The sequence below is a fragment of the Eurosta solidaginis genome, chromosome 1 (genome assembly GCF_040869045.1).
Source record: "Eurosta solidaginis isolate ZX-2024a chromosome 1, ASM4086904v1, whole genome shotgun sequence".
Classification (NCBI taxonomy): domain Eukaryota; kingdom Metazoa; phylum Arthropoda; class Insecta; order Diptera; family Tephritidae; genus Eurosta; species Eurosta solidaginis.
The window spans coordinates 89,907,502-89,924,094 of record NC_090319.1 but is presented as its reverse complement, the minus strand read 5'-3'; the positions used below and the strand labels follow the sequence as shown (position 1 = coordinate 89,924,094).

The window sequence follows — 16,593 nt, the reverse complement described above, 5'->3', positions numbered from 1 at the left end:
CTTTTTATCGACCAACTGTTCTACTAACGATTTTGCTTCGGTTATCCCGAAGCGTCGGTATGACAAAAGCGTATTTAAGCGAAGTATTTAGTTAGCCACAGCAGCATTGTGTGATGATATTTATGTTTGCATGCAAATGCAATTGAATGCCTGCCAGCGTACAGCCACTGCTGTACGAGCATATATGTATGTATGTATGTATGTTTGTAATGAATTCAAATGAAGGTATACATACTGCTGTGTTAACTTGTATATGTATTAATTCATTTACACTTTTTATTGAAACTTTTGATAGGCACTTATATATAAATAAAGGAATGTAGATATACATACTTACATATGTATAAATTTTAGTGTTTTTTGCAAATCACATTTAAGCTTTTTTCTTCAACTAATAACATTTGTTTTTTTATTGAATTTTTAGCATTGATTAAATCTTCCATGGATTGGTTGTGTCTACGAGTTTCTTTCACTTCTGCATTCTTCAGGTCGCAGTGCTTTTCCATTGCTCGGTATAAGCGTCGTATACCGGAACAAATATCTTCCAGCTTTTGTTCCTGTATTGAATAGTGTGCTATGGTCTTTTCCTGATATTCCTTTTGAGGCAAAAAATGGTCTTGAAGTATTTCTGCTGTATTTGTATCAGTTGGCTTGCGTGCAGAGGAAACACGTATCGGAAGTGCTGAACTGCGGCTCTATGACGTCAGTGACACGTAAGCCACGATCTCATTTTCAGAGTCGGCTGCAAAGGTAGCCCATCACTCAAAGTATTTTCAATTCCATTCGTGCTAGTCTCTAGTGCTGTCAATCGGATGACAACTTCCTCCATTTCATAAAAATGGTGCTGCCTGTTTCGACCGCCACCAGTAGCTGTCTGTTCTTTTTGTTTTCCGCTAGCTTCCTTTTAATATACGCCTTCCAGTCTAGCCATACCTAGTAAACACGATACATATACATACATATATACACACGAGCAAGGCACATGGGTCCATGCTGTTAAGCTCCTCCGCCACCTTTTTCCAAAACTGCGACGCTTCTTCCTTAGATAACTTTGAAAAGTCGTGTGCCATAGAGGGCTTTTCTTGCAGAAACTCCAGCAAAGCCGCATACTGTTGCCTTGTTGTTATTTTGGACCTGTATTTTGACAAATTAAATACTGATTACGCGTTTATTCAATAAATACTTACATTTTTATAATTTTTTCAATTTGTTTTAATTTATTTCAATTTTTCGTGGATTGTCCGCTTACAAAAACTTGTCGTAGAAAAATTGTGGGAAATTTGACAATTTGACATTTTGAGTGTGTTCAGTGAACGCTATTCTCCGAATTTCGAATTTACGTTCGGAGTTGTTCGAAATGCATGAATGCTTTTGTAGTAGCTTCTCCGAAAAACAGTATCCGATGGAGTGCATGATAAGGCCGGGTGCAATCTGCGATTAATCTAGTGATTAAATCGACACTTAAGGCGTTATTGTTTGCCATTTTTTCTTCTTCCTATTTGAAAAAAATTCTTTTTGTTTATTTAAATTAAAGTTTCGCCACTTTTTTCCTGTTCTAAACTTTCTAAATTTTTTTCTATTTTACTGTATTCATACATAATTACATGACCTCTTTAACATTGTTAACATTATACTTTAATACAGATTTTTGTAATACAGAATTTTGGAAGCAGAATTTTAGAAAGCAGAATTTTAAAAAAGCAGAATTTTAAAAAGCAGAATTTTGTTTTTAGAATTTTGTACATGCGGAATTTGGACACCAACCCTTTCAAAACATCCTGGTCCCCACCACAATAATTACAATATTTTAGCCTGAAATACTTAGGCTTAGTTTGAACATTTCCCATATGCCTTTAAATATTTATCATTTTTTATTAACATATATAATCTAAATCCTTGTATTATATAGCCGTGTTTTCAATATCTCGCATCGCCGCATGGTCCTTTGCTCCCTGTAACTTTATTAATTTTCAGGATCACCATCACCATGTCTGTTTTGGACATTAATTGATGGAGCTGATACCAGAGGTGGTATAGGGAAACATATATAACGACGTCGATGCCAATCTCTTTGTTGGCACGGTTCGGAACAGTCAAAATTACCACACCTCTGGCACGATCATACAGTCAGCCCAATCACGCAATCCATCGTAGACTGTTTTTTCGGGATTCGTAACATTCGAATTCGTAACATTGCCACGATGAATTGCGTGATTGGGCTGTTTGTTTTAAATATTTTTCGCGTTTCGTAAATTTTCTCCGTTGGCAAGAACTTGTCGTAGAAAATTTCAAATAAACGTCAAAAGTTTACGTTCGAGTGAATTCAGTGATGCCACTGTACGAATTTCGAATTTACTTATTACTTTCGGAGACGTTCGGAAACACGGTCGAATTGTATGATAGCAATTTCGTAATTTTCCCGAAAAAATAGTTTACGATGGATTGCGTGGTTGGGCTGAGTGTTTCTTCCACATAGGACACACCGTCCAATATTAATACTTCCCATTTAGAAATTTCGCTTTTTCTTTAATTTCTTTGAATAGAACTGGGATGCTTTTTATCCCTTTTTAGTCTTTTTACCTTGTTTGCTTTAAATAAACGGCATGATTTTTATCCCTTTTTAATATTTTCACTTTTTTCTTATAAGGACGCTTTGTAACTTACAACTTTATGCCGCTCAGCAGTTTATTATTTTAAACTGTTAAGCGCCAATTAAGTAAGTAAGTAATTTATTATTTAGCCATTATAGTAATTTAGACGTCGAAGGATGACTATGACCAGATTGACGGAGAGCGATTCACAACCTACCAACAATTATACGATTACGTTTACTTTGACCAAATTGACGGAGATTTGCACAATTTACCACCAAATGAAACGATGACGTTGACTATGTCCAAATTGACAGAGAACGTTCACAAGTCACCAAATAATTTGTTGAATTAATTTTATTTAAATCTGGGAACCCATTAACGGTTACTTTTCTGTTGATGATTGAATTTTCTAATGGCTTTGTTGAAAAAAAATCTTGGTGAGTCATTTCGGTTATATTAAATGAAGAAATTATAAACATATACATTTCTCTTATAATAAACTACGGATGTGGTCAGTTTAGGAAAGGCTAAAGTTTCTGTATCCCTAGATGTTTGTTTAAACTGTAAATTAAATTTTGTAGAGAATACCTTATAGTAATATTTATCCTTTACTGGTAGTACATTGTGCTTTTCACATTGTATGGCATAGAGTTCATACATTTTCCTAATATTTAAGTTAGGATTTAAATATTGCCGTCTTGGATTATGAGCTCTGGTGTAGTGGCTAGTGTAGGTTGGAAATGACTTAATATGTTTTATAACAGGTGTGTCATCTATTTTATTGCTTGCACCACGGCCTTTGCTCTGACCAACCAAAGAAGTAACTTGTTCTTGAGAACAACATTTGTATATCCGGCCTTCACTTTCCTGAAAAGGGTCCCTACACTATTTTTTGCAAACGGGAATATCATGCCCGTCTTTTCGAAAATAATATGTAGAAAAATGTGATCTTGGTTCTTTTGTGTTATTCGAGGGGGCCTTCTTTTTATTTCTTTAGCTTTAATGCAACCTCTATATTTTGATCAAGTTGAGTATGTAAACTATAAAATGCCTTCATGGCAGCCTCTCTCTAATCCAGAAGAGTTTTTTGATTACACAACACAAAGGCTTTCTAGGTTAATCCTGCCCTCACTTTGTGTTAACTCTCCATTGCCAACTTTTAGCAGCTTCTCTGGAAATAGCCATTCTCACGTGAAGATGACGAAACCCTCATATAAGTATTAAGCTCTAATTTAGGTTGGATCTTTTTAGGGAAGCATTTATTTCGTCAGCATGTGTTTCTCGAGTCACAACTGGTAGGATTTGACGAAAATCTCCTGAGAACAGAATTGTACATCCACCCATAGGTGAAATTTTATTGCGCAAATTGCGCATTGCACTATCTAGTGCTTCCACAGACGTCTTGTTTGACATGGTAGCTTCATCCCAGACTATTAATGAGCAGTCACGCAGCAATTTTCCTGTATTGATCTGCTTAAAAACACTACAGACGCTGCACATAGGTAGATTTTCAAGTTTTAGGCGGCCAAAAATATTTTATTGCCTATATCTTCTTAAAACTGTTTAAGAAATGAAAAATTGTAATGATTTGTGTAATTAATCGGTTATATTAAAAAAAATAGATATTACACTGTGTAACACTAAAAAATACCTGCGCAGTGAGGTTTTTTTTCTTGTTGTACAGCAAGAAGTGTAATAACTTAGTTTTGTCTTTATCTAGGGTACATTTTTAATTGGTTTTATGAAAAATTATAATAATTTGTGTAACTAATCGGTTATATTAGAATGGATATTACACTGTGTAACACTAAAAAATACCTGCGCAGTGAGGCTATTTTTCTTGTTGTATAGCAACAAGGGTGTATCAAACCCTTTATCTAACCCCCTATCTGCAAGTATCTGCAGCTAAATTTAATGTTGGCAAGCTAATTGTGCCAAGTACCATGTTCAAAACTAATTTTCACTTGGACGGACTTGGTAACAAAACTGGTTTTGAACACCAAAAATAAAAAAAAAAATAAAAAATTTGTTTAACATCCTAAATAAAATAGGTTCTTTATCAATTTATAACTTTTAAAAATCACAAACACCATTAATAATGTTAGTATTTACCTGAAATATCAGAATCCATCACAATTACTCAATTAAATTGTCTTAAAACTTAAAATATTCACGTTAAAATATGCGATTTCACATAGGTTAAAAAAAACTATAACACCCGTTTCAGAAATAGCAAAATTCCGATTACTTGACAGCTAATACCAGGTATGCGATGGCTGGGAAGGGGTAGAATTATTTTCCCCTGTCTATTCTGAAGCTGTGGGAGTGCTTTTTTTTGTAATTGTGGCAACTTTCAGAATTTCAATTATGGCCGCCCAAATGTCTAAAATCTACCTATGTGCGCTGTTATTATCATCGGTGGCGATTTTCAGCGTTAGCTGGAATGTAGAGTGTGCGCTTCGGCCTCCTTCCAAAAGCGTAGCGGCAATGTCGGATGACGCAACAAAAATGTTTTTCCTGTACCTTCTGGGGCATCAAGGAAAAACAAATTCCCTTAATTGTTATCAATTGTTGATAGTAATGCGGTGAATATTTGTTTCTGATAGATGTGTAATCGTGGCTCATCTTGAGCTATATTTTGTAAAAGTCTCGTTTAATCGTATGATGTTTCTCTTGTGTATTCGGCACTCTTAGTTAAATCTGAGTAAGTAGTATTAGCTGGCATTGGCAGCCCAAAATCCTTGATCGATTAACCCGAAAGTAATTGCACTACTTTGTTCAATTCAAATAATGTAATGTAATGTAATGTATTTATTTATTACGGCTTTCCTAAGCATAACTTAAATCTATTTTACATGTTTATAATTGTCTTCTGGACTATGCAATCTAGAATAGTTACATCTATGTCCTACCTTGGAGTACTATGGATGGGAGACTTCCAGATCATGCGAACAAAGTGTTGTGCTAGTGTAGTATGTAGGCATTTTACGCATGTTAGTACAGCGCGAAGGCAACATCTGCACGGCGATGCACTGAGTTAATCGAGTGATGCGTTTCAGTGTGTGCTTCGGCAACCTTTTTTGTATGCGTACAAGAGCTTAGAAGTCTTGGCGCTACATAGCAGAATAGTTTCGCTGCACTTCTATCGATGCTATGGAAGCCCGCCTGTCCAGCACTAAATTGGTAGTGTTCTGCAATAATTGTACAATGTTTGTTTAAATTTATTGGAATGACATGATTTAATATCATTCGGTAGTTCATTATAGCATTTAAGACCTTTATAATACAGATTAAATTTGTCTGCTTCAGTTTTATAAGCCGGCAGATTAAAATCATTTTTATTACGAGTATTTACAGAGTGCATATCTTTTACATATTTTATGTTAGTCCTCAAATACGCAGGCAAAGTTCCTTCTATTATGTTTTTAGTAAATTGCATGGTATAATAAAAAAGTTGCTGTTTAATGCTAAGCCAATTAAGAGAGCATAGCATGTCTCTGATAGGTGTGTCATACCGTTTTTTGAGAATGAATCTCATAGCTCGGTTCTGTTGCTTTTGTAGCTTGTATATCTGACTATCTCGCAAGATGAAAAATATAGTTGGGCAATAAATAAAATGAGGTTCGATTATAGATCTGTAGACGATGATTTTATACCTTCTATTTAAATATTTGCAGGTTCGTTGTGTAAAATATAACTTTTTCGCTATTTTTGTGATTTCTTACGTACTTTATTTCAAGAAGATTGGAAAAGAACAGGAAGTTAAAGAGTAATTCACAAATCAAAATAGGGTTGCAATATTAATGCTCATGTACATTTATGTATTATTAAGTAGTGAGGATTGTATATTTTACAGGGTTGCACTCGATGAGCTTCGTACTCTCCAACACCTCCCCTCGAAGGATTACGAGTGCAATATTATTTAAAATTCCCATCCGATACGCCCATGCTATTGATGCATGTGTAGTGTTTTACCGCAGGTAGTCCCTTTGTTAAAACATCAGCCGGCATGTCTTCGGTTCGCATATATTTTAAAACGATATCTCCGTCTCGAACTCTGTCACGAATAAAATGATGACGAACGTCTATGTGTTTTGTACGTGAATGATACGCAATGCTTTCTACTAATTTTTGGGCGCTTTGGCTGTCGTTGTATATTTGTATGGTTTTTTGTTGCATTCCGATTTCATTTAGCATTTCTCGAAGGTATATCGCCTCTCTCGTCGCTTCACTTAGAGCTATGTACTCGGATTCAGTGCTGGATAGGGATACTGTCTTCTGCTTACGTGCTTCCCATGATATTGCACCTCCAGCTAATATAAAAACGTAACCGGAATACGAACGCCTGTCTGTTTGATTTCCGCCCCAATCGGCATCTGCTGCTGCATACATTTCAGCTTGTGTTTTCTTGTAAGTTAGGTCATAGTACAAAGTGCCTTTCAGGTATCTTAGTACTCGTTTGGCTACTGCCAATGCTCGGAGTTATAATTAGAATTGAACTGGCTTAAGAAATTAACAGCGAAAGCAATATAAGGTCTTGTCGTCACAGCTAGATATAATAAAGCTCCGATCAAACTTTGATACGGGTATTTTTCCATTTCGGTTATATCAGGTTTTGCCGGTTTTTCCAGTTTCTGGTTTAATTCCAATGGTGTTTTAACTGGTTTACAGTCCTGCATTCGAAATTTCTTTAAAATTCCTTCTGCATATTCACTTTGATTTAAGTATAAAGTATTTCTCTTAAGATCTTGGTTGAAATTTATGCCCAAACATGTTTTGACTGGACCTAGGTCTTTCATCAAAACTTTTAGCAAGAGAGTTTTTAACTTCTTGAAGCCATATTTTATCGTCTGTGGCTATTAATAAATCATCAACATAAATTGACATTAGCATAGTTTTTGAATCTTTCTTCATAATGAAAAAGCATGGATCGCACGCAGATGCTTTAAAACCCATTTCGCGTAATTTTTTAGTTAGTTTTTGGTACCATTGGAAGCCAGATTGTCGTAAACCATATAAAGATTTTCGTAATCTACACACAGGATTTGCACAATTTACCATCGAATTTGTCCACTCTTTAGCAGTGTTTCTAATAATTTTAGCCTTTGCTTCATCAACATTTAGATGCTTACCTGGCATTACCTTTTTGAGGATATTACTTAAACATTGTGGGATTTCCATAAATACGTCTTGCTCTAAATCGCCGTTTAGATACGCTGTTATTACATCCATTTGATGAATTTCCAGATTCCATTCTTTCGCTAAAGCTGCCATCATCCTGATTGATGTCAGTCGCGTAACTGGCGAATAAGTAACGTTGTAATCCTCTCCTGGACGTTGTGAGCAGCCTTTTGCCACTAGACGTGCTTTCTTTACATTTCCTTCCTTTGTTCGGAAAACAAATCGATTGCCAATTATTTTTCGTAGAGCAGGTCGTTCAACAATGTCCCATGTCTTATTAAGTAACTGTGCCATAAATTCGTTTTCGAGGGCTTGGAGCCATAAAGAACCTTCTTCGCCATTTATTGGTTCGTTGATCGTTTCGGGATCATTGGCCATAGCTAAGTTGGCAAATTCGCAATCCTCGTATTCAACATTAGAGTCTGATTCATTGTTATCTTCTTTATTTTTGGTATTCGTCGATAGCAGGTATATTTTCTTCGGTCGACCCCGCTTTCCCGTTCTATGTAGTTTAGGTCTACCTCTACCATTTTTCGATGTATCTTCGTCTTCGCGTTCGTTTTCAGATTCTTCAAAAGCTTCTTCATCTTCGATACCATCAGCGTTTACTGATGTGTGTAATTCAATTTCTATTTTATCTGACTTTTCGTCAATTTGCTTATAAAACATTTCATTTAAGAACTTTACGTCGCGACTTATCAAGATTTTACGTTTTTTAGGTGACCACAAACGATAAGCTTTTGCTTCATTTGAGTACCCGACCAGAATAGACTCTTCCGACCGTGAACTAAATTTTCCATTTGACTTATCTTTTATTAAAACGTATGCTTTTGTACCAAATGGTCGCATGTGTATTACGGTGGGGGTTTTACCTGACCAAACATTTAAAGGAACTTTATTTTTAATGACCTTGGTTGGACACCTATTTCTAATATAGCTGGCCGCATTAATAGCTTCAGCCCAAAAAATCGGAGGTAAGCATGCCTGCTTTAACATACACCTTGCCATTTCTAATAATGTTCTGTTTTTTCTTTCGGCAATGCCATTTTGTTGTGGCGTATATGGTGCGGTCAATCGCCGCCTTATGCCACATTCGTTTAAGTAATTGTTAAAATCATTGTTAATATATTCTAATCCGTTGTCAGATTGTAGCATTTTAATCTTTTTTCCAGTAAAATTTGCAACCGAGTTCTTAAAATTTTTGAACGTATTTAATACTTGCGACTTGTGTTTTATAAAATAAACTTCGCTGTACCGAGAAAAATCGTCGGTAAATGTAACAAAGTACCTTGCACCGGAGTGAGAACAAGTTCTCATTGGCCCGCACACATCGCTATGTATGATTTCGAGCAATTGTGTAGTACGCTTTTCATTTTGCTTCGGAAAACTTTCTTGTGCTTGCTTCTCGCTAACGCAAACTTCGCAAGTTTGTAGCTTTTCTTTCGCGTCAAAATGCATACCGTGTAGCATACTGAGCGCTCGCTTTAAGTCCTTTTCGTTGAGGTGCCCCATTCGAACGTGCCATGTATATAAATCAAGTTTCGTTTCTGCTATGCTTGCCGTTGTTTGTGTGCTTTTAATATAGTAGAGATCGCCAATGCGTGTTGCTGTGAGCACTGATTCGCCATTCAGTGTGATGGTCGCCTCACCACGACGAAATGTTACTTCATATCCTCTATCTGTAGTTTTTGATACGGACAGCAAATTTGTTCTCAATTCATTTACATACATCACCTTTTCAAAATTTATACGTTCCTCATGTCCCTCTTCGTCGACAACCACCTTGACGTCGCCGATGCCTGTGATTTTAGCTGTGTCATGGTTAGCTAAATTCAGCGTCTTGCTTATTTCTTTGAAATTGTTGAAATTGCTTTTGTTTGCGCACATATGTGATGAGCATCCACTGTCCAAACACCAATAATCGTTTGTTGTGTTGTTTAATAGAAATGCAGATTCCACCAGCATAGTTTTTTCTGTGTTTTTCTCATTTAATCGTCGTGTACTCGAACTTACAGATTTTGCATTTTGTTTTGATCGGCAGTTTCGAGAAATATGATCAACTTCGCCGCACTTATAACAAGTGCGTTTGTCAAGTCTTTCTTTCTCAACTGAATTTGCTTTTCGCTTGTCAGTGCTGTGAACGTTGCCAGCCTGCCTAATTGTATTTCTATACTTCGAATGTGCAATTAATACGTTTTGTTCTGCAGTTGCCGCCTTTGATTTTCTTTATTGCTCTTCTTCTAGAATTTTTACTCTAAGAACATCTGGTTTGGGCAACTCATCGCGAGTTTCCAGAGCGCAGCGAAATGTTTCAAAAGATTCAGGCAAACTGTAAAGCAGCAAGATTGTCAATAAATCGTCACCAACCGTGACATTTATTTCTTTTAGCTTGCTAACTGCGTGAAAAAACTCGTTCAAATGATCACGTATGTTATCGCCTTCCTTCAGGCGTGCAAGTGCGATGCGTTTTAATAGGGTGGCTTTTCGCACAGGCCCTTTTGACTGAAATGTAGACTCCAATTTTTTGCACATTTCGTACGAAGTTTCACATTCGGAGATTAATCCTAATTCTGATGGAGATATTGAAAGCGTTATATCGGCGCATGCTTTCTGATCAAACTCTTTCCATTTTGCTGCACTTTCATCGCTTGGACATGGTGTCGAACCTGATGCATAACTCCATAGATCGCCTTTTATTAGAACTGCCCGCATGTGTAATTTCCAGGTGTCGTAGTTATCCGCGTTTAGCGGATCAATATTAACAGATGCGGTCGACATGGTTACTCGAATTAGATGTACTTCTCGTTATTTATAACTCGTCACACCTAATATCTTCGCTTGTTCTTTTTTAAATGTATAAAGTTAAATTTATCTCGCTTTAGTTAGGGCTGGGCCCATAACCTGTGATTTCTTACGTACTTTATTTCAAGAAGATTGGAAAAGAACAGGAAGTTAAAGAGTAATTCACAAATCAAAATAGGGTTGCAATATTAATGCTCATGTACATTTATGTATTATTAAGTAGTGAGGAATGTATATTTTACAGGGTTGCACTCGATGATCTTCGTACTCTCCAACAATTTTTCCTACCGTATAATCCACGTGCTCGTTGAAATTCAGCTTATCATCTATTTTTATTCCCAAGTACATATTTTATGGTGCTGACTTTTTCAATTACTTCGTTATTTATATTTAAGTTTTGTAGCTCACTGTTTTGAAAATTGCGTCTAGATATAACCATAAATTTGGTTTTATTGACATTCACTTTCAGTCTGTTTACGCATAACCAACCATATACGCCCTTAAGATCTTCTTGCAGTTTAGCATATATTTCAGTAATATTGTTCCCACTTATCATCAGCAATGTATCATCAGCAAAATTTTATTTCACAGTGCTTAATGGAGCTAGTTATATCATTAATATATATATTGAACAGTATGGGTGCCAGCACAGACCCTTGAGGTAGACCAACAGGTACCTCCCTTTTATCCGATGCGGACGTTCCAATCACTGTTCTTTGGTATCTGTTAATTAGGAAGTCTTGAAACCATTTTAGTTCTATACCAGAAACGCCAATGTAAGAAAGCTTTTTCAGCATTAAGTTTTGGTCGATCGTCTCGAATGCACGTTTTAAATCCAAAAACACAGCTAATATGTGTTTTTCCCTGCTTAAGTCTTCTTTCCAGTTAGCTACAACCAAATTCAAAGCACTTTCACAGGAATGTTTCTTTCGAAAACCAGATTGTTGAGGTATAATAATTACATTATCTTCTAAATATTTTACCAGCTGATTTTTTACCACTGTTTCCAAAATTTTTGCATCACATTGTAACGTGTTAATAGGTCTTATCTCCTCAGCTTTGGTGGTATTTTTAACTTTTTCTAATGGCACAAATATGTTTTGATGATATTGTACATCATCTGAGTTTAACTCTCACCGTCCCCGAATCAGAATATCACTGGCTTATATTTTCTTGAAATTTATTCCATAGATTTACTCTTACATTCTAATTTCACCATATTGTGAAATACATTGGCCTTGAAATATCTTGCCCTTGAAATGGTTTGGTCTTGAATTAAAGATATCAATTTCTTTTTGATAGAAAATTCCACCAAGACTGCATCTGAATAGATGCACCAATATTCGATTAAGTAAACAAAGTAGGATAGGGAGTAGGATACTTTGTTGTCTTAAGACTGCAACGAGGCTTGCAGTTAAATCATAATACTATTTTTAGTAACTTGAATCATCGATTCCAGATCAAATTCTTTAAAAATTGCAGCTGTAATAACAAAGAGGCGGTAACTTGCACAGTGCAGTTATGAGTGTGTGATAAAAAACCAAAAAAATTTCACTGAATGTCTGCCATGAGATGTGTCAGATAACCCTTACCACTGGTGGGGGGAATTATCCGATAGTCAAAAGGCGATATATGTGCTCAATAGAACAGGCGATTTCTACTTTTCACTTGTTTTGTCTTTAATAACTATCACAGAATGCACTTTTATACGTACGTGCAAATCCAAGGAACTTACCACGTACATACTTTAAATATTGTATGGGAGTGGTGTGATGTCATTGTGGTTATATGCTGTGATGTCGATGTTAACAGTCAATCGATATGATATGTTGATGTATATGATGTTGAGACAGCAAGTTGCTGATGCTGCAGACTCCTTTCTGTTGATCGCTGGACGTTGGTTGATTGTAACTAATGTCTATGTTTGTTTATGGTAAACGCCTTGTGCCATGAATTTTATTGATTAAGTACAAATTTCTCCAAACTCGATTACTTAAGGTGTTTTAAAATCCTGTTATCTCTGGAAGTGACTTAATTGCCTCGGCGATAATGACCAATTATTATTTAATAACGAGTTCACAATGGTTTTTATTAAAAGCATAAACATTGGTGGCGAGTGTAATGAAATGGATGGAAATTAATTAAGTACAATTGGAAATGAATAAGAATAATTACAATTATAGAAACATTTTAGATTGTTTCTTAAATTTGAGGAACTGGTTTTTAATTCAACAATTCAATTGCAGAGTTTAATATTATATTTCAAATTAATTAATAGAATGAGATTTTACGTTTTTAGTTTCTCCGATTGGTACGCTTCGCTTTCTCGTTAACTACTACTGTCCTTCGTTAATTTGATTCGTATCGCCATGTTTCAACTGGGTTGCCAGTGAGAGTGACAACAGGGTCGTTATTGTTAATTCGATAGTAGGGTTGCTTACAGTCGGCCATCCGACTCAATGGGAACGACCTCGTTACCGCAACCAGGATCAGAGTCTCGATCAAGTTCATCATCGATTCCTTCTTCGGGTGGTAATGAGCACCACCTTTTTAATTTATCGGCAGAAAAGATAGATGTATAATGTTTTTGTGAGCGTTTTGATTTTGGTAAATCTTCAATCACGTATCGGTCTTTGTCGAGAACCTTCGTGACAATGAACGGGCCTTTAAAGCGAGGCTCGAGTTTCCGTGAACACCCAGTGCTAGGAGGTTCATTTTGAGCAAGTACTAAATCGCCTTCTTCAAAACACGTTGGTTTTACACATTTTCTATCGAATCGTAGCTTAGCGGCTGCTCGTTGGTCGTTAACTAGCGACGCTGCGGTAGTTCGAATGTTTTGGAGTTCCTCGTCGCTAAGATAGTCGCTGTTATGTAGGCTAGAGACGATTTTGTCCTTCAGGATATCGCGTGGTTGAAACCCATATAGTAACTCATAGGGAGTACAATGCGTAGTTGAATTGTTCATGGTATTGATGCACCACTGGACGTTGCGGATATTTTCAGATATATTTTCATCCCAGTGCCTGTCGTTTTCTGTGGTTGGGAGAAGCATTGATAATATGGTGCGATTGGTTCGTTCGGCGTGACCATTTGCTCGAGGCGTTCGCACCGCAGTTAGAGTATGTTTGACATTGTTGTCGTCGCAGTATCTCTTGAAATCACGCGAGGTAAATGCTGTTCCGCGATCGGTGAGAACTCGCTCGGGCATACCTATGAAACTACTTACATCATTCAATATATCAATTACGCATTTAGTGGACGTGTTCTTTACTGCTCGCAGAATAGTAAACTTGGTGAACGCGTCGACGATGACCAAGAGATGTTCATTTCGCTTAGTGCTCTTGGGGAACGGTCCGAGGTGGTCCATGTGAACAGTTTTAAATGGGATGGGCTCAATATCGTCGAAATGGTACTGGGCTTCCATTTTCCCACCCTTATGCTTGTAGAATGCACACTCCACGCAAGATTTTAAGTAGTTTTTAACGTAGTTGCGCATCCTGGGAAACCAGAGGTGATCCATTAGTCGTTGTATTGTCTTCTCCACCCCCATGTGTCCAGCACGGTCGTGAGCGTCTTGCGTTACTCGATACCTTAGGGTCTTAGGGACGACCCATAGCGATTTGTGGTCTACTCGCCGAAATAGCCTATTATCCTTAATTACGTAGTCTCCGTCGGATGATAGACCCTTAGCCTGGATTTCATTGATGATACCTCGCAGCGTGTCGTCCTGGAGTTGCATGCTGAATAGCCAGTCGGTTTCGTCGATAACTACTTTGGATATGCGTAAATGTGCTGTATCTGATTCTATCGATTCTTCCACCGGAGCTCGGCTTAGGGCATCGACGTGCTCCATTCTTCTGCCAGGTCTATGTTGTATGTCAATATCATAATCTTGAATCTTGAGCCACCAACGCGCTATACGTGGAATCAACTCCTTTTTCTTCATTGCCGTTTGAATTGCATTGCAATCGGTTCTTACGACGATACCCTTGCCGTATATGTAATGCCTGAAACGTTCAAGCGACTCCACCACAGCCAACGCTTCCAGCTCGAAACTGTGGAACTTCTTTTCACTGGGAGACGTTGCTCGGCTATAGTAGGCAACAGGCTTGATGTCGTCACCTTCTCGCTGCATCAGTACACCAGCCAACCCGATGGAGCTTGCATCTGTGTGGAGTTCGTGTTCAGCATCCACTCGATAAGCAGTTAGTATAGGTTTTGACGTTAATGCGCGTTGGAGTTGGGTATATGCCTTGCTTTGCTCTAATGACCAATGAAAATCGACGCCCTTCCTCAAAAGTGTTCGTAACGGTTCAGAGATCAATGCAAAGCCAGGGACAAATTTTCGGAAATAGCCGGTGAGTCCGAGGAAACGGCGAACGTCATTTACATTCTTTGGTATAGCAAATTCTGATATAGCTTGTGTCTTCACCTCGCCCGGTGTTATACCGTCAGGGGTGATTTCGTGACCCAGGAAAGTTATAGAAGTTTTTAAAAACGTACATTTTTTTGCGTTTAGGGTAAGCCCGGCTTGTCTTAAGGCAGAGAGTACGCGTCGCAACTTATCTACCATTTCGTCAACCGAATTTCCACCTATCAAAATATCGTCCATATATAATAGCATATCGCCTGGTTTCGTCTTATCCTGAACCTTCGCCATTAATCGTTGAAAAGCTATAGGAGCGTTTTTGAGGCCAAAAGGCATCCCTTTGAACTCATATAACCCGTCCGGAGTAATAAAGGCCGTAAACTTCCGAGAACTAGTAGCGATTGGTATTTGATAGTAGCCGCTATTTAAGTCTAAGACCGTAAATAATTTGTACTGCTTCGCTTCGTACAAACGCTCTTCTATATTTGGAACCGGAAATATTTCTTTTATCATTAGTTGATTCAACCGTCGATAATCTACGCAAAGGCGATCGCCGCCGTCTTTTTTCTTAACCAGCACGAGAGGACTAGCATATTCTGACTCAGATTTAGTTATTATGTCGTTGGTTTCGAGTTCATTTATCATTTGTGTAACTAGTGCTTTTTTTGGTGCCGGTATACGATACGGAGATTGCGCTATGATTTTATTATCGTTAAGTTCGATGGTCATTTCGATTAGATTCGTCTTACCGATGCCGTTTAAGCCTTCCGCAAACAGATCACCGAATTCTTCTAAAACCGCGTATACTTTTGAACGATTTGATTGGTCTTGTATATCTGCCACCAATTGTCCAACATCGAAATTTCTACTGCCATCAACTACCACGCGTTTGCTTGCCAAAATTGACTGGCCATCGTTTACTTCGAATTTTACCGATTTATTCATTAATATATCTTGGCCGATTAGAAAGTCTGTTTGTAACAATACGTCATCAACCACGTAGAATATAGCATTAACATTCGCTTTACCTATTTTTATATTCAAAGTGCACATTTCTTGTATAACTTGACTACCGCCCCCAAAGCCGTTTAGTTGCGTTTGAGACTTGCCGAGTGTCATGTTTAGTGTTTTAGCTACCGACGACCGCACCATACTGCACTGGCTGCCAGTGTCTATAAATGCCTTAAAAGTTTCAGAGCCAACTTCGATTGGTTTTGTGAAGCACTGATCTAATTTTGACATTTCGGTTCGACGGACATCATATCCCCGCTTACCGCAATTTTGTGGTTCATTTTTAGCATGTACTTTGCTGCAATCTACACACCTAGCGCGCCGCTGCGGCTTGGGACATTTACTAGAAATATGACCTACCTCTTTGCAGTTATAACACTTTATTGATGATTTCGTTGTTTGCTGTGTTTGTTGTTCCTGCCCATTTACCGACACATTTCTAGTTTTGACTTCGCTGATTTTGTTACGATTGGAAAGATAGTCTTCTATTACTTCCCGCATTTCTTTGACAGTTTTAAATCTCATCGCGGCGATTGAGATTTGTAGTTCACGATGTTGTAAGCCGACGCGTATGTAATTAATTATCGCGGATTCACTAAGCCGGTATTGTCTACCAAGCGCACAAATACGGAAACA

The 16,593-nt window shown here is 37.5% G+C and overlaps 1 pseudogene; it reads right to left on the bottom strand.

The window, feature by feature from the left end:
- Positions 1-350: 350 nt before the first annotated feature.
- On the bottom strand, positions 351-3,254 carry LOC137237119 (uncharacterized; annotated as a pseudogene).
- Between the last annotated feature and the right edge of the window lie 13,339 nt (positions 3,255-16,593).